The 21848-nt window shown below is 41.8% G+C and overlaps 1 non-coding gene and 1 pseudogene across 1 annotated transcript; both read right to left on the bottom strand.

Annotated features, from left to right (window-relative positions):
- Nucleotides 1–6081: 6081 nt before the first annotated feature.
- On the bottom strand, nucleotides 6082–6201 carry LOC120103367 (small nucleolar RNA U3; annotated as a pseudogene).
- Nucleotides 6202–19416: 13215 nt separating this feature from the next.
- LOC120103296 (small nucleolar RNA SNORA17) lies at nucleotides 19417–19546 on the bottom strand. The gene has a single exon (XR_005505372.1). It is a non-coding gene; the product is annotated as a small nucleolar RNA SNORA17 (small nucleolar RNA).
- Between the last annotated feature and the right edge of the window lie 2302 nt (nucleotides 19547–21848).

Genomic DNA, 21848 nt, shown 5'->3' with positions numbered 1-21848 from the left:
CACTGAGCTAAATCCCCAAACCCTAAAATTTGGATTCTTTCATATGAACAGGAATCAATACTAGAGAGACTGAAGAGGCGAGAGGAATTCCAAGTATTTTTATAAGAAATGTTAGGCTTTGAAGCACCTTGTCCCTAACTTGTGGGGACAGGGATATAAGGGTGAGTATTACTGAGTCTTTGATCCTGGGCACAGGTGGTAGTTTTTAATATTTCCATCAAATGGATTAGGAGCAATCTGCTGTAGAAGCTCAATTTATCAGCCTAGCTCGTCTCCACCAAAAGCCAAATCTCAAGTTACAGTACTCCTCTAAGATAAATATGGACGAGAGCTCTCGGCCGTCTTGGTGATTAATATTTGTTTAGAAATGGATCAAGGCCATCAATTTTGTAATGACGTTTACAGCAAGTATGTGACACTTGAATTGATTAATGATTGTCGTCTGCAGCTGCTGTCCTCAAAAAAGGGAACATTTCCTAAAAACGTAGGAATCTGGAGTCTAAAGCATTGATTATTATTCTGTAGACTTGCCCCCAGCTTCACACCAGTTACCTGTATCTTATTATTTTAATTTTTATTAGATATATTTCTTTACTCACATTTCAAATGTTATTCCCCTTCCCAGTTTCCTGTCCATAAGCCCCCATCCCCTCCCCTCCCCCTCCCCATACGGGTATTCCCCCTATATATCCCCCTTATTGCCCCCCATATTCTCCTGCACTGGGGGTCCAACCTTGGCAGGACCAAGGGATTCCCCTTCCCCTGATGCCCCAACAAAGCTATTCTCTGCTACAAATGCAGTTGGAGCCCTGGGTCTGGTAGTGGTTTAGTCCCTGGAAGCTCTGGTTGGTTGGCATTGTTGTTTCTATGGGGTTGCAAGCTCCTTCAACTCTTTCAACCCTTCCTCTAATTCCACCCCCCCCAAGGAGGTCCTATTCTCAGTTCAGTGGTTTGCTGCTAGCATTGACCTCTGTATTGGACATGCTCTGGATGTGTCTCTCAGGAGAGATCTATATCCAGTCCCTTTCAGCATCCATTTTTTAGCTTCATCAATCTTATCTAGTTTTGGTGACTATATATATATATATGGACCACATGTGGGGCAGGCTCTGAATGGCCATTCCTTGAGTCACTGCTCTAAACTTTGCTTCCATATCCCCCTCCTCTGGATATTTTTTTCCCCTTTTAAGAAGGAGTGGGAGCATCCGCATTTTGGTCATCCTTCTTGAGCTTCCTGTCAATTACCTGTATTGTTAACAGGAGATATATCTGAAAAATAATTTAAAATGTTAGTGGAAATTATAAATGTATTACTTCTCACCGGATTTTTACTTATAAATATAAATTACATGTATCTTCTGAGGAAGTGTCTGATGCCTCAACTTTGTGTGTTTTGTTTTGTTTTGGAGCGTGTGTATGTGTAGGTTCGAGTATGCCTGTTCGTATATATGTAACTCATATGTATGCAGGTGTCCATGGAGTCCAGAAAGGTGTATCAGATTTCCTGGGGCTGCAGGTATACATAGTTGTGAGCCACTCAATATGACTGACAGGATATCAACTCATGTCGTCTGAAAAAGCAGCAAACTCTTTTAACCCTGAGCCATCTCTCCAGCCCCAGATCCCTCCCCTTTAAGTAGATGGCAATGTTAACCTATGTAACTAATGTCTAGAATTCATTTCAATTCCTGCTGGACAGTGTATGGATACAATATTGTTTTAGAAAAGGAAAATTTATTTGACACAATAGAAACAAGGCAGGTTTTAGGAAAATTCTTAGAGCTCTCCACATTTTCAATGTCCTTTACAATGGAAGGAAGAATAGGCCCAAAGTTGTTTTAGTAGGCCTATCCCCAGGAACCCCTGCCTTACGCTTTGTTTAAAAGAAATAGTCTCTGTGGTGGCATTTCCCTCCTACATAGTCTGCCAAGTCTCATTTTTCTTCACCTCTTTTTTTAAAGCTTGAAAATGCCCTCATCTTTTATTCTCTGTACAATATTAAAATAGTCAGACAAAATTAATGTAAACTAAGTAAGTTTGCATCAATAAGTAAGCGACATGTTATGTGAATGTTGGGATGTAGGCTGGAATCAGCAGAGAGAGCATGAGGGGTGTGGGCTCATTCATGTATTCGAATGTTCAGTCACCGGGGAGTTTCACTATTTGAAAGGATTGGGAGGTGTGGCCTTGTGGAGGAAGTGAGTCACTGGGGGTGGGCTCTGAAGTTTCAAAAACACACGTTAGGCCCAATTCCACTGAACAACCTGCCAGAAATTCACACTGTTTTTCTATAAACCAAAGACCTATTGCAGGCAGGTCATAGGCTCTAGAAGATAACCTGCTACAGTTAATTTGCTAAGTGAATGTGTAATCAAAGTGCCTTTCGAATATTTATGTGTACACCCAAAGATTAGTGATGCTCTCAGTGTTAGTCAGAGAAGCTTTCTGATAGTGGGAAGCAGTCTGGTCAGTGCAAAGATCACATCTGTTCCAAGTGTTGAGAATATGTGACTGTTGAGCGGGACATCTGAGTCAACCTCCCCTTGGCTCAGAGAGAATTATTAAAGAAGGAGTGGAAAGAACTGAAGGTTGGGCAGGAGCACTGTAAAGCCTGTTTTCTGGACAAGACATGGCATTGCCCTTATAAACTCAAAATGGCTGTGAATACCTGTACAAGATAAAACCAGTCTACAGTCCAGCAGGATGGAAGGATCCCCTTGAGGATACTTGTCAGCTGACAGCTGCTGGACCAGGGAGAGACATTTTTCTTCATGGCAATGTAGAGCTTGTTGCCTGTGCCCCAGTTTAATGATCTCACCTCAGTGCTCCTGTGGGCAGCACTCATTAGATTCATAGAAGAAGAAAAAGGGGACTGAGAGAGAGACCTAAATATAACCTCAATTCAAATAATGCTACCTGTATTGTCTTTGGAGATGAGGATGACTGGCACTGGACAACCAACTGTCCTGCTCTTCCCTAGGGAGGACCACCTCCCTTGTTCCAGCTTTCCCGGGGTTATCTACACTTCTTTGTGTAGGGTCGAGGCCTCATGGGCCTTTCTCCAGCCAGGTTGGAGAAATTGCTGTCATACCTGTTCAGCCCACATTTGGGAAGTTGTATTGATGAAACTTTCTGATTGTAACCTCTAATACTGCTGTGTGGTATCCACCAGAGAAGAAGGGCCCAGATCTAAGCCAACTTCCTCTTGCTTTAATTTTGATGGTTTAGCTCACTCTAGAAATTTATTTATTTTAGCTTTTCCAGCTTAATGGAATACAGGCTTTTTAAAGATTCCCTTATAGCATTCTGAATTTCTTTGGTGTCTATTGTAGTCTTTCCCTGTTCATTTCTGGTCCTATTAATTTGGATCTGCATTTTTTTCTTTCCTTTCCTTAGTTGGGCAAGAGGTCTGTCAACTTTGTCTTTCCAAGGAGCCAGCTCTTGGATTTGTTGATTCTTTGTATTGTTTTCTTTCTATTTCATTGATTTCTGACCTGATTTTTGTTATTTTTTTCCAGTCAACTGGCTTTGGATTTGCTTTGTTCCTGTTTTCCCACATTTTGAGTTGTTTCATTAAGCCATTTATTGTGCTCTTTGCAATTATTTAACATAGGAACTTGGCTATAAATTTCCCTCACAGGACAACTCTCAGTATGTCCCAGAAGTTTTAAGGCATTACGTTTTCATTTTTATTGAGATCCTGCATGACTTTTATGTCTTTCTGAATTTCTTCTGTGATCCCGCTCATCATCCAGTAGCGCGTTGTTTACTTTTCATGGGTTTGTGTGTTTACTAGAGCTCCTTTGCTGTCAATTTTACTTTTTCTTTCATTGTGGTCAGATTGGATGTGAGGGGCAATGCCAATTTTTTTTGTAATTTGTAAAGATTTGTTTTCTGCCTCAGGATACAGAATAATTTAGAAAACCTTCTGAGTAGAAATTTTATTCTTTGGTGTTTGAGTTGAATATGCTGAAATATTTGTTAAGCCCATTTAATATATGTCTTTTTTTTTTTTTTTTGCCAGACGACCTGTCTATTGGAGAAAGTGGGATACTGAAATCACCTACTACTAATGGATTAATATATGTTTCTTTAAATCTAGTAAAAAAATATTTGTACCCCACAGTTTGGTGCATGTGTATTTAGGATATTAATGTCTTCTTGCTTAACTGTTTTCTTGATTTGAAAACAGTGTCTCTCTTCACCTGTTCTGATTAGGTTTAGCTTGAAGTCTGTGTCATCAGGATGGCCATGGTGCACATTTCCTGACCCCATTTGATTGGAGTATTTTGTCCATCTTTTTGTTCAAAGGCAGTGCCTATCTTAAAACTAAGAATTCTTTCTTAGCAACAGACAACTGGATTTTGTTTCTTGAGCCATTCAGCTAGTTGTGTCTGATATATCTATCTACCTCTCTCTCTCTCTCTCTCTCTATATATATATATATATATATATATATATATATATATATATATATATATATATATATATATATATCAGGTTCCATTAGGCCAAAGAAGTTAACTGGCCTCCATGACTCAGGGTATGCCTACGAAATGCTAACTGGGTGCTAACCTTGTTGAACAGGCTCTGTGCACAGTTGACTATATTCATCATTTATAAAGAAACCTGTAAGCATGCTTAGGTACCTAAATTTGGAAAAACACTAGAACTTGAATATAAGATCCTTGTTGGAAGCAATGCCCTTAAAACCCTCCATTATTGATGTTAATATTATAGTTAGAGTTAAGCATGACTGGGTTCATGGAGAATCCCCAGCCAGCTGCAGAAGACTGATACAAATTTGTGACAGGACTCAAGGAGTCATTCAAGACTCGAGGAATAGGGTTAAGAAAAATGAAATTTAAAGAAATTCTTAGACCTTGTAGGAAATATTTGTCCATAGTTCCCCCAGGAGGGAACAATTGATGCAAAAGAGCTCAGAATTAGTGATGGTTTTAAAAACTATTATGAGACTTTGGCCCTGAAAAAATTCCAGTTGCTGCCTTCAGTTACTGGTCTCTTATTAATGATATCCTTTGGACTATCCCTGCAGCAGCCAGTTCCTGCTCCTGTGGTCAAAATGCCCCAGGTTAGGAGGCAGGCAAGCCCCTAAAGTAGTTCCAGAAACAGTCTGCAGCAAACTGAGAGGAACTTTGTTTTGCCACACAGAATTTGGAGCAGGCTTTGGCTGTGTTTACCCTAGGATGATGTCAGGAGAAAGTCTTGGCACTGGCTCTTCAGCCCACTCCAACTGGAGGCTGTGGCCAAGGTCAGGATCAATATTTCCTTTTCCATGGTCCTCTATCCCGGTGAGACAACTTGGTGAAGGGCTGGGGACTGCTGCTGGAGTCCTGGAATTCAGAGGCACAGGGAGGGCTGTAGTTCTATTAGAGGTCAGTACTCCAGTGTTAGCAATCTCTTTATTGGATGTAAGAGGCAGGAAGCCCAGCTCAACTGTGACTCCTGCCTCAGGAATGGCAGCAGAAAGAGTCCTTGTAGCCCCAGATGAACCAGTTATCTCTGACTATAGCTTACTCTCTGATACCCAAGGCTTCAGTTGAATCACACCTCCCTGGGCAAGCCTCCCTTCAATACTCTAGAGATTCAGATGCTATTTTCTCCTGGTCTCTTGGCTCAAGTCCTTCAGGCATGTCTGACAGTCTGGAAGAAACTTCCCCTCAAAAGTGGACAAGCCATACAAGTCTTTTGTTGGCCACTTGGCATCTAGCACCCATCTCTCCATCCTTTTGTTACTAGTTTTTATGAGAAGCCTAGCATCATTTAGAGGCTGGGTCTCTTGAGTTGACACTGAAGGGAGGTACTCCTTAAGGGAGAATCTAAGTCCAGAGAGACAGCCAGTAACAGACTCCGGCTGCTCCTCTGCTCGCCGGAGGTACAAAGCTTGCGCTCGTTTTTGTAATGGCCTTTTCGTCCCAAGAAAGCTTCCTGGTTTAGCTGTGTGACTGAATGCTATTTGTCACCTGATCTGGTTGTTCCACCAGTTCTCACCAGGCCACCCCCAAGTTTTCTTGCCTGGCCCCTTTTCCATGTTCTTAAGAATTTTATCACCTAATAGACTGCATTGTTTGACTTATACTACCTTCCATCCTGCTAATAATATGCATGCCCCAGATTCCCATTGTGAAGGTTCTAATTCTAGTAACGAACTATAGAAATGATCCCTGAAAGTATAGTCTTGAAGGTTCTAATTCTAAAACAAGGGGATGGTGCATCCCCCTAAATATTAAATTTACCTCTGTGGGTTGAAACCAGGATTGGACATATGGATATACTCAGGTTCTTAGAATGTTTCAATCAGGTGCCGATACAGGGATTATATTTACCATAAAATTGTTAAAAGAGCCTGTGCATTCCTACTCCCTGTCTTCTGGGCACTGACCCCAAGAAGGACCCCATGGACGCACTGAACACGGCACAGGGTACACACAACTTCATCTACAGCCTGCACTCCACTGAGAGGAGCTGCTTGCTCAAAGAACTGCATTGCTTTGAGTCCATTGCCATCACACAAGAAAAATTGGAAGCTCTACCACCCACTCCAAGACAACTGAGATATATATTCTTCCAAAATACAATACCTTTCATAGGGTTTGGCTTTTTGGATAACACAATTATGATTGTTGCAGGAACCCAAATTGAATTGTCTATTGGAATTATTTTGGGAATTTCAACAATGGAAGTCAACATGTTATCTTTTCCTTCTATGTATCAACATATTTAACTTTCAGTCATTGATATTGTACTGTACTGACTTGGGGTTTGCTTATTTTTTACATAACATGCACAGGATACCTATTTATGTCTTTATTTTTTTCCTGATGGTTATAATTCAATGCTGAGGTTTTTACAAATTATTTAAGATGTTTAATATCAGTTTAAATTGTAATTCTCTGCCTGGTGGCATCCCTTCTGTGATATTTCACAGTAAACATTTACAATCATATAATTTCACTCAATTTTTAAACTTCCACATCTATCCAAAATGGAGCAGTGTTTTAACTATATCTCACTATTTTAATTTTGACCCACACTGTCTTTAAGAGTCAGAGGTTCATCAAAAAGAACAATTGTCTGGCCCTCCTTTTACATAAACCATATATGCTAACAAGTGTACTTACTTCTGATTGGCTTTTTACCTTTAATTTCCCAACTTAGAGCAATCACAGTGAATTCTGGTTTGTGAGATAAAGGCAGCGCTTGGATACTTCCTGTGTCTTAGATATGGTTAAAGAGAGCATGAAAAAGTCAGAGAAGGCTTGGAAAAGATAAATCAAGAAAGAGGAAAAGCTGAGAGCTGGTATCAAAATTGGTTCTCCACCTCCCCTTGGTTGTCCCTGCTTCCCTCCCTGCTGGGCTCTCTAGTAGGCCTTCTTTTGCTTTTATCTTTTTGGCCCTTGGGCATTTAATTGTTTAACCAGCTTTGTTAAACAACAGGTAGATAATATGTCAGCAAACCCCATTCAGGTATATTATCATAGGCTAGCTATGGAGGATGCCTTTGGTGAGGGCCAAGCTCACCTACACATCTCCTCCTAGCCCAGGCAAGGACCTTTTTGTCCTTGAGCCAAATGAAGCAACATTCTTTTCTGCCTGCTGTCCTGATGCCTTTGCTGAACCATCAATGAATCGTCAACCCTGCATGCTGAGCTGGACAGTCAATGATGGGCAAGAGAGCGATATACTCACGATAAATGGCCTAAGACAGGAGGACCACCATTAGCTGCTGCCTTATCTCATGACGGACCCTGGCCACGAGATTTTCTTGGTCATGTGACAAATATCACTCCAACCTAAGACAGATGCAGTTCCCGAGGGGCTCATTCCAGGACAGCCTAACCATTGATCACCTTTTCATTTGATTATAAAAAAGGGGGAGATGTTGGGGGCGATGCCCTTAAAACCCTCCATTATTGATGTTGACATTATAGTTAGAGTTAAGCATGACTGGGTTCATGGAAAATCCCCAGCCAGCTGCAGAAGACTAATACTAATCTGGTGGTCAGGATGCCCAGTGGTATGACAAAGTTGTGACCTTTCTGAGAAACCAACATCTGGTGGTCAGGATGCCTAATGATAGGACAAACCTGTGACCTTTCTGAGAAGCCAACATCTGTTGACATCAGCTGACCACATGAGTACTGTGTCCTTGGCCTGAGTAAATGTTTCCCACTTCCCCCTCTCTCTGTTACCCCTGCTATGGTATGGTATTCAGCCTTGGGAAAAAAATAAAATTTTTGCCTTAATCAGACTCCAATCTTGGCATCCTTCTTCTTGTCTCATGTCCCCCATTCTCTTCCAGGTGCCCTCTGCACCCTCATTTACTGTCCTGCAGGATGGGACAACTGGCTGAGGCAGATCCTGTAACTGAAGATATCATATATTTCAGTCATGGGATGTGAAAAAAATAAAGCTGGCGCTGATCTAGAAGTCTACTGACTAGCTTCTATTTGTTTCTAGGCACATGATATAGGAGAAAAGTTATTCATAGTCTTACTCAGATACAAAACCCTGTGACCTACTCTCATGGCCAGCCTAGCAAAGTAATACCACTGTGCAAGGGTGACATAAATGTTTTTGGAGCAGCAAACCACTTTTTGATTGGATATAATGCACACTCATAAGCCAGAGATCATGTCTGGATTTTAATCTGTTGGTGGGTAGGCTCTAGGGAATCAGTTACTATTATTCAGGTAGGGATCATTAGAAAAAAGGGAATCAAAAGATTGTAAGAGCTAGGGGTGGTGGAGAACTGCTGCAAAACAGTGGTTTCCAGCCATGTCATACATGAGCTCTCTGTCTGTCTTCTTCAGTCTGAATTTGGGATATTGAGTGTGGTGATTTGAGGATACCATACTAGAGGGATTCTCTAAAGGACTCTGTCAGATGTAGGAAGGAAAGGAAGTTCTTGCTTAGAGTCTCTCCCAGGTAGCTTCTAGAAAGGGACAGAGAGGAGACATTTGTCAGCTGCAGCTAGATATTGAAGTGTTACGTTGAGCCAAGATCTGAAGTCATATATCTAGACAGAATTTTATTATCAAGGAGAAAAACTATCAGTATGAATTACATCTCATATGAATTTAAATCTAATATCTGGAGAGTGTGATCCTTTGGACTGTTAAGAAATGACAATTACTTTAGTGTAATGCTGTGGGAAGCCAGACCCCCATTGAAAGGACAAATAGAACTTTAGGTCTGTATCCTTGTTCAGGGTTGGAGTTGGCAAAGGCAGTCAGTCTAGGGCTGGAGCTGTGCCTCAAAAAGAGTCAAGGTTGTGGTTTCTTGAGACCTGACTCATTCCTCAGGGCTGGGGTTATCTGTCTGTAGGTAACTGTGTTTGAGGTATCCTGTGTTTTCTTTGCCAATATTATCTGTTTTACTCTTCTCCATTGACCTTGGCCAACACCCCCACATCAAATATTATTATAAGATGCTACATTTATTAATAAACTTGTTGGCATAAGTCATTAGCTTACTTAAGATGCCCTGGTTCCAGCTATTGGTTTAGTCTTCTTTATTTCTTATCTTCTTTATTGTTCACCTCCAGTTGTCCTACAGAACACATTAATTTTTGGGATCCCTATTACTTCTGGTTCAGGTCCAGTGGCATCGAAAGTATCAATCATGAGTATAGGGGAAGTGAATGTATAGAGTAAAAGAGTGAGACTTGAGGATTACCAGACAATAATAAGTAAGCAAATAGAATACAAGTTTGTTTTTAAAAAAAAAAGGAGAGAAAGGAAGAGGCAGACTAATCAAGAATAAAACTTGGAACCAAAGAGCACTTTTTCCCTCTTAGGTATTTGGTTTGCTCTTATATTCTAGTTCTTGTAAAAAATATTATTTAAACAATTAGAGAGGTTCTTTCACAAAAAGCAAATCTGCTTTTGGTTTCCTAATGAAGGTTTTATAAATATAAGGACATGGGAATGTGTAGGTGAAAGTTTAAGGAGACAAGGGCCAAGTGAGTCTCCAAATGATAATTTTGTACTTTGGGAACTTGATAGGAGATCACTCAGATCCACAACATAAAATTGATTCAGTTAGAGTTAAACATTGCTGTAAAGCTGGATAGTCTAATCCAAAGCAGACAGGGATAAAAGATATAAATGAAAAGTCAAAAAAAAATCAGCCCAGAGAATGGGAAAGCAGATTTAACTAATAAATTAGGTTTACCTCATGATCCTCAGAGGACTAAAAGAACCAACCTTCTTTCCCTCCCCTTCCCTCCTCCTACCCCTCCTCCTTCTTATTCTTTTTGTAGTACAGTTTTAAAGTCACCTGAATGGCTCTGACTCATTTAACTGAGCCAAGCGCCCCTCTTCTTTTAGCATACACAGGGTTATTTCCATATTCAAAGTTCCAAAATCCACATTGCTACAAACAAAAACATGGTAAGCCTGTCACATCAATACCCGACTTCTGGTATCAACTTCTGTCTTAGGGTTTCAATTACTATGAAGATACCATGACCAAGGCAACTCTTATAAATACAAACATTTAATTGAGACAGGCTTATAGTTTCACGCCGCCATTATTATCCTGGTGGGAAGCATAGCAGCATCTAGGCAGACATGGGGCTGGAAGGGAAGGGAGTTCTAAATCTTGATCTGAAGGCAGACAGAAGACTCTCTTCTACACTTGATAGAGCTTAAGTATGAGGAGCCCTCAGAGCCTGTTACAGGGACACACTTCCTCCAACAAGGCCACACCAATTCCAATAAGGTCATCCCTCTTAAAGCTACTTCCCATGGGCCAAGAATATTCCTTAAAGAAAATTCCTTAAAGAAAAATATAGTGTTGTCTAGAACAGATACCATGTGAAATTTGTAGTTCCGCAGGAGCTCTGTTCTCTTCTTCTCCACAGTATAGACTCCTAACTATGAATTAATAATAAACCCTTTATGAACTTCATTCTTTAAATTGGGAGACAAGAAATCCCAAATCACTGCTCAGGGAAGCTTTGGTGACCACTGAGTTTCTAGAACTCCATTTCTCTGAGAAAGGCTATGTTGTTCAAAAAGACAATATCTTTTTGGCACTTATGCTCTTGATATAGATTTGAGAAAAATCTCAAAGTAGTTTTAATTTGACTTATATGATGTCTAAAGATGTTGAATATTTTAAAAGTTTTTTTTTTGGCCATTAGTATTTCATCTTCGGGGAACTCTGTTTAGTTATATATCCTATATTTTCTTGATGAATTATTTTTTTCTTGATGTTCAGTTTTTTTTTTAAGTTCTTTATATATTCTACACACTAACCCTTCATCAGATTGATGTTGGGGTTGGTCTGGTGCTACTATGTATTCAAATGCTAAATCCAAGACCCACTTGTCCCATGACAAGTGAATTCTCAAGTAAGCCAGCTTTTGTTGTGTAAACCTTGCCCCTCAAGTTATTCCTGATTTGTTGTAAAGATGCGTATAGCCTTGGCTGGGCAGACGAGAGGGAGGTAGAGCAAAGGTTCCCAGGCTTGGGATCTGAGGTAGGGACCATGAGAAGGAAGGAAGGAAGGAAGGAAGGAAGGAAGGAAGGAAGGAAGGAAGGAAGGGAAGAAAAAAGGAAGGAAAGGAGGAAGGAAGTTGCCATAGGGTAGCATGGATCATGAGCACATGGCCTTGAGGGCTGGTCTGATAGAATAGGAGCATCCCAGGCAGAACATGACAAGTGATATCTTGAGGCTCACTGAAGGGAAGTAGACAAAATAGCATAGAGGGTTGATATTTGCCCAGATCTGGTGCTTTTAAGCTTATCATAAATCTAAAGGTTTTTGTGTCTTTTATCTGGAAACAATATGGTCTGAAATGGGGTAGAAACCCCTAATAGATATTTAAAGAAACAAGGGAGTATAACAACTCCTAGAATAGTAATACATACAACAGACTTAAAACTGGTAAATACATTTCCCATTCTTTCGGATGCTACTTTGCTTGAATGATGGTGTCCTTTGCTGTAGAAAGAATTTTAGCGCCATGAAGTCCCATTTCTTTTTTTTTTTTTTTGGTTCTTTTTTTCGGAGCTGGGGACCGAACCCAGGGCCTTGCGCTTCCTAGGCAAGCGCTCTACCACTGAGCTAAATCCCCAGCCCCGAAGTCCCATTTCTTAACTGTGGCTGTTAGTGTGTTTTCAGAAAGCCCTTTCCTGTGCCAGTGATTAAAATTTTTTCTCTACTTTCTCCTACAGGATCAGGATATCTGCTCACCCATACTCATGGACTCTAGTCACAATAGTAATTGGAAATAGTCAAGATGTCCATCAACTGATAAAATGATAATGAAAATGTACATGCACACACAGTAGTATATTATTCAGCTGTTAAGAAAAAAAATTAAAGTATGATGTTTGCAGATACATGGATGAAGCTAACCACAATTATCCTAAGTGAGGTAACCCAGACCTCAAAAGGGAAACATACATGTATAAGAAGAGAAAACAGTGTTTTAGATATAGGTGTTTTAGTCAAACTATTTACAGAGGTTAGGTAGAGGACCATGGGGGAGGAAAGGATCTTCCAAAGAATGAGAATTCAAGAATAGTGCTATAAAGAGAGATGAGACTAGGAGAGAAAGTGAGGGATGGTAGGGTAAAGGAGTGTCTTCATCAATATTTCAATTGCTGCAGTGAAACACCATGACCAAAAGCAAGCTGGGGATGGAGGGCTTTACTTGATGACTTACACTTCCAGCATAGTTCATCACCGGAGGAAGTCAAGACACGACCTCAAGTAGGGCTGGAACCTGGAGGCAGGAGCTGACTCAGGGGCCATGCAGGGTGCTGCTTATTGGCTTGCTACCTCATGGCTTGCTCAGCCTGCTTTCTTTTTTTTATTTTTTTTTTATTAACTTGAGTATTTCTTATATACATTTCGAGTGTTATTCCCTTTCCCGGTATCCGGGCAAACATCCCCCTCCCCCCTCCCCTTCCTTATGGGTGTCCCCCTCCCAACCCTCCCCCCATTGCCGCCCTCCCCCCATAGACTAGTTCACTGTGGGTTCAGTCTTAGCAGGACCCAGGGCTTCCCCTTCCACTGGTGCTCTTACTAGGATATTCATTGCTACCTATGAGGTCAGAGTCCAGGGTCAGTCCATGTATAGTCTTTGGGTAGTGGCTTAGTCCCTGGAAGCTCTGGTTGCTTGGCATTGTTGTTCATATGGGGTCTCGAGCCCCTTCAAGCTCTTCCAGTTCTTTCTCTGATTCCTTCAACGGGGGTCCTATTCTCAGTTCAGTGGTTTGCTGCTGGCATTCGCCTCTGTATTTGCTGTATTCTGGCTGTGTCTCTCAGGAGCGATCTACATCCGGCTCCTGTCGGTCTGCACTTCTTTGCTTCATCCATCTTGTCTAATTGGGTGGCTATATATGTATGGGCCACATGTGGGGCAGACTCTGAATGGGTGTTCCTTCAGTCTCTGTTTTCATCTTTGCCTCTCTCTTCCCTGCCAAGGGTATTCTTGTTCCCCTTTTAAAGAAGGAGTGAAGCATTCACATTTTGATCATCCGTCTTGAGTTTCATTTGCTCTAGGCATCTAGGGTAATTCAAGCATTTGGGCTAATAGCCACTTATCAATGAGTGCATACCATTTATGTCTTTCTGTGATTGGGTTAGCTCACTCAGGATGATGTTTTCCAGTTCCAACCATTTGCCTACGAATTTCATAAGTCGTTGTTTTTGATAGCTGAGTAATATTCCATTGTGTAGATGTACCACATTTTCTGTATCCATTCCTCTGTTGAAGGGCATCTGGGTTCTTTCCAGCTTCTGGCTATTATAAATAAGGCTGCAATGAACATAGTGGAGCACGTGTCTTTTTTATATGTTGGGGCATCTTTTGGGTATATGCCCAAGAGAGGTATAGCTGGATCCTCAGGCAGTTCAATGTCCAATTTTCTGAGGATTCTCCAGACTGATTTCCAGAATGGTTGTACCAGTTTTCAGCCTGCTTTCTTATACGACCCAGAACCACCAGCCCACATTGGGCTGGGCCCTCCCCAATTGTTCACTAATTGAGAAAATGCCTAACAGCTGGAGCTCATGGAGGCTGCCTTAGTTAGGGTTTCATTGCTGTGAACAGACACTATGACCAAGCAACTCTTATAAGGGACAACATTTAATCGGGGCTGGCTTGAAGCATCAGAAGTTTAGTCCATTATCATCAGGTGAGAAGCATGACAGCATCCTGGAAGATATTGTGCTAGAGAAGGAGCTGGAAGGTGTACATCTTGATCTGAAGGAGAGACTGTCTTATACTGGCCAGATGTAATCATATATCAGACGAAATCCTGCCCCCACGGTGACACACTTCCTTAAACAAGGCCACATCTACTCCAACAAAGCCACACCTCCTAATAGTGCCATCCCCTAGGGGCCTATGAGGGCAAAATACATTCAAACTAACACACAGTTTTCTTCCTTCTGTCCTTCCTTTCTGTCTTTACTTCTTTCTTTCTTTTCTTCCTTCCTTTCTTCTTTTTTCTCTGTTTGTATTGATCATTTGTTTGTTTCTTTTTTGAGGATATTTTCCCCCTAACTTTCTTAGGAAAAAATATGAGATTGAATGAGTAGAGGGGAGGGAGGATGTAGCAGGGGCTGACAGATCAAATATATAAAATTTTTAAATAAAAAATATTTAAGCAGTGATAGTGGCATAAGTGATCTCAGTTCTTAGTTCCTTCGGTTCGATGTGGGTCATGTCATGTGACCTCAGTTATCAACACACTGAAATATTGCATAGGAATGGAAAGCAACAGCTGACTGGAATCCATAAAACAATGCTGAAAGGTGCTCAGAGATAGCAAAATAAACAGCTGAAACTATGAGGTGGGAGGGAAACTTTCATATACATGTGTTCCCTACCAGGACGTTACACTTGACCACTGGTTCAAATATCATAGATATGGACCAAATTCTTTGGAACTAGAATATGAAACATACCTCTCCCCATGCCAGGTTGCTTACTCTGGCCATTCTTTTATGATGAGAGGCTCACAGGCTTACAAGGTGAGGAGGTGAATAGTAAGCAGGAAGGAGTCATGAAAGCGTTCCGGTGTTTATTTAGTTCCTACTGTGAATGTTGGTTACCTGAGTATCTTCCGTTTTGTGAAAAGTCTATCAAGCTACAGATTTAAGATTTGTATACTTTGATATTTAAACATTATACTTTAATAAAAATATGGAGGTGGGCAGTCTTAACTTAGAGTTTGAACCAGAACTTTAGGTTATTATTCCCAGAGCCAGTTTATCCAAACCCCTCCCCACCACTGTAAGCTCCACCACTGAACTCTTGGACTACATGGATCTGGTCCCAAAACCAACTTGAAACCATCGAGAGTTAGTCCTCTTCCACCACCTCTCCCCTATCCATCCCACACACCACGCACACCTGGGAATGCTTGGAGTTCAAACCAGAACTTCGGGTAGTGATTCCAGTTCATCCTCTGCTCCACTGTCATCCACCCAGTCTGCTGGGATCAGCTTGGAATGTAAACATAATATCCTAACCAGAAGTTCAGAAAGGAGCTCCCAGGGCTTGCTCACCAATCTGCCTGACTCTCTGCCGTCCTACTCACCACTGATCCCGGGCATCTTGTGGAGCCAAAAGCTAGAGACATCCACAGACAGCACCCATCCCACACTGACACATGTTCTATTATTAGCCACACTACCCCTATATCATATTGATCTGGGGTCACTGGAAATCTGAACCTGGAGCCGAGAGTTGCCACCTTAGCGCAAACCTAGCATCATTCATCTGGCCCACAACCTGACAAGTTTTGCCAACGGCGAATCTAAACACCCACCCAAGAAAGTTAAAACTAGATATTTACACCAAGAAACACCATAAATAGCCTCATTCCAGATGACTACATCTCATGGCAAAAATAAAAATAAAAAATAAACAACCAAGACGACATACCTCCAAAAACCAGGACCTCCATTGTCAAATTCCTTGAGAAAAAACAACTTTGCTGATATATGCAAGGCATTCGAAACAGCTGTTATAGAGCCAGATCATGCATGGTCTTCTCCAGGGTCTGCAAGTGAGTGAGTGGAACTAGCAAAGGTCATATCGAGTGAGGTAGCCCAGATCCCAAAAGACAAACGTTAAATATTTGCTCTCGTCTGCTTCAAGTCTTCTCAATAAATCTGGGAAAATTGAAATAACATCTTGCATCTTATCTGATAACCAGGAATTAAATCTGAAAATAGGAGCAGCAGGAAGTACCCAAAGTCGTGGAAGCTAGCTTAAGGACATACCAAGGAATGAAAACTCATCACTTCAAAATGACACACCAGAGAGGAAATTTTCAATTTTCCTGCAATGGAATGAGAATGAATACACAATATTGCAAAATTTGTGGGACCCAACGAAGACAGTCCTAAGAGGAAATCATAACACTAAGGGCCTACATGAAAAAAAACAAAAAACAAAAGGAGATCTCACATTAATAACTTAATGATACATTTGAAAGCTTTAGAACAAAGAAAGAAGAGCACCCCAAAGATGCGAAGAAATAATCAAATTCAGTGCTGGAATTATGAAATAGAAATGAAAAAAAAAAAACCAAAAAGTTAATGAAACAAAATGTTGGTGCTTCAGGAAAGTTAGTGAGTGTCTTAGGGTTTCATTGCTGTGAAGGGACAACATGACCAAGGCGATTCTTATAAAAGAAAACTTTTAATTGGGTTGGCCTACAGTTTCTGAGGTTCTGTCCATTAACGTCATGCTGGGAAGCACGGTAGCACGTAAGCAGACACAGTGCTGGAGAAGCTGAAGAGTTCTACATCTTGATCCAAAGGCAACAAAAGGGATTGCCTTTCACAGGAATCCCCTGTTGGAGGAGACTCTCTTCCACACTGGGAAGCGTTTGAGCACTAGGAGACATCAAAGCCAACACCCACAGTGACACATGTCCTCTAACAAGACCACACCTACTCGAACAAGGCCACACCTCCTAATAGTACCGCTCTCCATGGGCCAAGCATTCAAACTCATAAATCTATGGGGGCCAAACGTATTCAAAATTTAGTTAAATTAACCAAAAAGAAAGAGAATCCAAATTAATAAATTTAGAGATGAAAAGAGAGACTTTACAACAGATGCAGAAAATCATAAGATCACATGTTAAATTTTAAAATCCTACAAAACTAGAAAACCTAAAAAACGAATGCATTTCTGGGTATATTAATCTACCAAAGTTATATTGAGATAAAGTAAACAATTTACATAGACCCATAGCATCTACTGACTTAGAAACAATGATCAAAACACTCCCAACTAAGAAAGCCTGGGGTCAGATATAGTCATTATAGAATTCTGGGCCTGAGAGGTGCCTGAGCTGATCAGCCTGCCAACTCTGCCATGCCTTACCATTGGGGTGAGTTCTCCTGCTATGTCCTGGCTGGCCCATCCAATGACATCACCATCAAGCAGCAGAGCTAGATCTCCTGTTGTCATGCCCTTGGGACTGGCTCATCTGGGCCTATGCCAAGGTGTAACTATGGGCTTCTCTATGCTGTGGTGGTTTGTACATGCTTGGCCCAGGGAGTGGCACTATTTGGAGGTGTGGCCTTGTTGGAATAGTTGTGCCACTGTGGACATGGGCTTTAAGACTCTACTCCTTGTTTTTACTCCACTAGCAGCCTTCAGATGAAGATGCAGAACTCTCAGCCTGCACCAGGACTGTCTGGATGCTGCCATGTACCCATCTTGATGATAATGGACTGAACCTTTGAACTGTAAGCCAGCCCCAATTAAATGTTGTCTTTATAGGAGCTGTCTTGGTCATGGTGTCTGTTCACAACAGTAAAACCCTAAGACAGTTTTCAAAAAATGACAGCAAGACTATATTTATTTATAACCTTTTGGCTTTATTGCAAGGCATTGTTCCCATTAGCTTATAACTTAAATATACTATTTATACTTATCTAAGATCTGCCACAGGGCTGGTTAGTTACCTCTCCTTCCTTCCCGGCCTGTTGTCTAGCTGGCTGAATCTCTGATGCTTGATTCCTTCACAGAGTCTCTCTGCCTCTCTCTGTCTCTCTGTCTCTCTCTCTGTCTGCCTCTCTGTGTCTCTCTGTATCTCTGTCTCTCTGCCTCTCTCTCCCTCCCTCCTTACCTCCCTCTCTGAAAGTCCCACCTTATTATTCTGCTTCATTTACAAAATACTACAGCAGGAGATGCTTAACAATACCAAAACCCCACCTATAATCAAATCTCTGCCAGTTTAGAAATCAGCATTTGTATAATACAGAGATAATCTTTACACTGTACACAAAATCATTATTTCATCAATCAGGACTCCCATCTCCTGACCTGATGACCTCAGGTCCAGCTCTCCTGGATGCCATAGGTGGCAATGGGCCAGGTTAGGGGAAGACATTCTTCCTCACCAAGGTCACAGCACAGCAGGCAAGTTTTAGGACCAGCTCTCCCACACTCATGCCCTGAGGGCCCCCACCATCAGGGTCAGCTCTATCTTGCTGCTCAGGTAAGGTGCAGAGCCTGCTCTCCTGAAGGAAGGGGCAACTCTCCTGCTCACATGACCCCAAGGCCAGGTCTCTCCAATGCACAGGTGGCAAGGGATGAGTGAGGAACAATCCCTCTCCTATGCCACTGTAGGGAGATGAGTGGCAGGCCCAGCTTTGCTGTGCTTTCTGGGCAATGTGTGGGGCCAATCTCTCAAGTACTACAGCTAGCTAGTGGTGAAGTCATCTCTCCTGATCTCATGCCCAGGAGATGGGTAGGGCCAGTTCTACACAACCCTCAGGCATCAACATGCCCCCTGGTGGCAGCCCAGCCCAGAGGCATCTGTGTAGACTTTGGTAGTAACAGACTCCTGCTGCTGTAGGACCACAGAACCAGATGTGGCCCACAGTGGCAGCACAGGCCAGGACCCCATCATGGTCCTTGTTGTCATCAGTTCTCATATCAGGCTGTTCCTCACTATCCTAGAGTCTCCAGTTCTGCCTTCTCTTCATTGTGCCCACATCTTCCTGTTTCTTTCTCTTCTGTTTCTCCACCACTTACTTGCTCCTCTTAGTGATGTCCGGAGACTCTGAGTGTCGGGGGTCATCTCAGAAGTGGTCTCATGAGTTCTATGCCCCACCATGTAGGCAGTTATCTCGGGCCTGGTCTGTGCCCCAGAGGCCTGCGAAGCACCAGACTGGTGGTCATCTCAGGCTAGTTCCCTCTCTGGGTGGTTCCGCACCTGTGCTAACTTCAGCTGAGGGTCCATCATCCCAGGTGGGCTTCTTTAGTCTCCAGCTCACTCTCAGCTCTAGAAACCTGTCCAGGCCTGTCAATGCTGGACTTGTGGTCATCACAGGCTAGCTCCCTGTACAGGTCCTGTGGCATCATACTGGTGATCACTTGAGGCCCGTTTTCTTTCATGGAGTGTTAGGCTCCCAATCATTCAGATGTTCACAGGTCAGAATACTGAGCATAGATACAGTCTTTCTTCTCTCTGCCACCTACTGACACACGTGACACAGCAGCCACACCTGTAATGCCTCAAGGGGCAGGCTATTTCCATCTTAATGAGCGGCCCTGCAGTATTTCACTTCCCCTAGAACATCCTGTTATTTCTGCCCCATGTAAACATCCCATCTCAAGAAGTTCCCTCCAAGATAGAATGTTTTCATCTTGGAGGAAACTACTAGCAACAACAACCCAGAGAGACATCAGGGGAACAGTGCCTTCATAATAGTCTCAAAAATGTCTTGGAATAACCCTGAGGAAGTGAGACACATGTATCATAACATTTATTTATTTATTTACTTAGGAAGGCAACAGAAGGTTGGAAATTTTCCCATGCTCATGTAAGATAAGTATTGTGAAAATGGCCATCCTACTAAAATTAGTCTCCATAGTCTCCAGAGTCAAGGAAAACACTGTCAAAATCCAACACAACTCTTCATAGAAATTGAAAAACTAATATTCACAGAAACACACACACACACACACACACACGCACACACACACACACACACACACACACCATAGTTAATCTTGAACAATATAACAGCTGCTGGAGGTATCCCTATTCCTGATTTTAAGTTGTTTTACAGAGCTAGACTAATAAAGACAGTATAGGGTTGTCACCGAAATAGACATGTAATAGAGTTGAAAACCCAAAGATAGGCCCATACATCTGTGGACACCTGATATTTTTGGACAAAGAAGTCAAAATTATTCTGGAAATGTACAGAATCTTCAAGAAATGGTGCTAGTCAAACGGAACAAGTGCCTAGTGATCCATACCTGTCACTCTACACAGAACTCACTCCAGATGAACCAAAGACCTCAGCGTGATACCTGACACCCTAGCTCTGACAGAAGAAAAGTAGAGAATATATTTGAATTCATTGGCACAGAAAAGAGGTCTTTCAGAACAGGATGCAAATAATACAGGGATTAAAACCAATAATTGATAAGCAGAACCTCATGAAACCTTTAAAACACTTGAGTAAAAGCAAAGACCCTATCTTTTGAGTGAAGAGGTAGCCTATGGAATGGTCAAAAAAGTTTACTCAGTAAATATCTGACAGAAGGTCAATATCTAGAATTACTAGACACCACACACACACACACACACACACACACACACACACACACACACACACATACACACACACGGGGGAAGAGAGAGAGAGAGAGAGAGAGAGAGAGAGAGAGAGAGAGAGAGAGAGAAGAGAACCACAGTGTAGTAGTTTGAATGTTTGAATGACTCTGGCTCCCAATGTGTTTGAATGCTTTGTTTGGGCAGGATTGGGATGTGTGGCCTTGTTGGAGAAAGAGTGGCTTTGTTGGAGTAGGTGTGTCACAGTTAGTTCTCTCTCTCTCTCTCTCTCTCTCTCTCTCTCTCTCTGCTGCTGCTGCTGCTGCTGCTGCTGCTGCTGTCTTAACATGTAAGCTTTCAGCTACTACTCTAGTATCATGCCTGCCTGCTGTTACAATCCCTGCCATGATGGCCATGAACTCATCCTCTGAAACTGTAAACAAGGCCCAAATTAAAATTTTTTCTCTGTGTTGTCTTTGACATGGTGTCCCTTCACAACAGTAGAAAAATAACTAAGACAGTTGAGAAAACAAATAAAGTTGTTTAAAAGGGTATATCTGTGTGAATAGATCTCCCTGGGAAGGGAAGGGGAATAGACTAGATTTCATAGGTAGACTGGAGGGAAGTGGGGATAGGAACAGGATAGACCAGGTTGAGTGGAGTACTTGGAGAGATGACTGGAATTAGGAGTCATTTGGGAAACAAGATAGAAACCTAATGCAGTGGAAATCCCTGGAGTCTATTAGAGTGACTCTAGCAAAGTAATGTGGTAAACTGATCCTGAACTGGCTGTCCTCTGTAACGAGGAAAGGCTTCTAGTGGAGGGATTGCCAGACACAATTAGCCCTACCTGCAAGATGGGCTGAAGTAAAGGTGGCACTGAAGATGCAGGGAGTGCATGACTTGAGATCTATGCCACAAGAAGGAGCCCATGTCTGACACTGCCTGGAGGGCTCAATAGTCCAGAGACCTAGGATAAAACCAAACAAGACTGGCAAAAATAAATAAATAAATAAATAAATAAATAAATAAATAAATAAATAAGTAAATAAATAAATAAATAAACCCAAACAAACAACCCCCCCAAAAAAAGTTAAATCAGGAACAGATAAACCATTTAAACAATCCCATAACTCTTAAAGAAATAGAAGCAGTCATTAAAAGTCTCCCAACCAAAAAGAACCCAGGTCCAGATGGGTTCAGTGCAGAATTCTATCAGACCTTCATAGAAGACCTCATACCAATACTATCCAAACTAGTCCACAA

Source organism: Rattus norvegicus, chromosome 5 (assembly GCF_036323735.1).
Source record: "Rattus norvegicus strain BN/NHsdMcwi chromosome 5, GRCr8, whole genome shotgun sequence".
Classification (NCBI taxonomy): Eukaryota; Metazoa; Chordata; class Mammalia; order Rodentia; family Muridae; genus Rattus; species Rattus norvegicus.
Note: the sequence above shows the minus strand (reverse complement) of the source record. Positions and strands in the feature narration are given on the sequence as shown.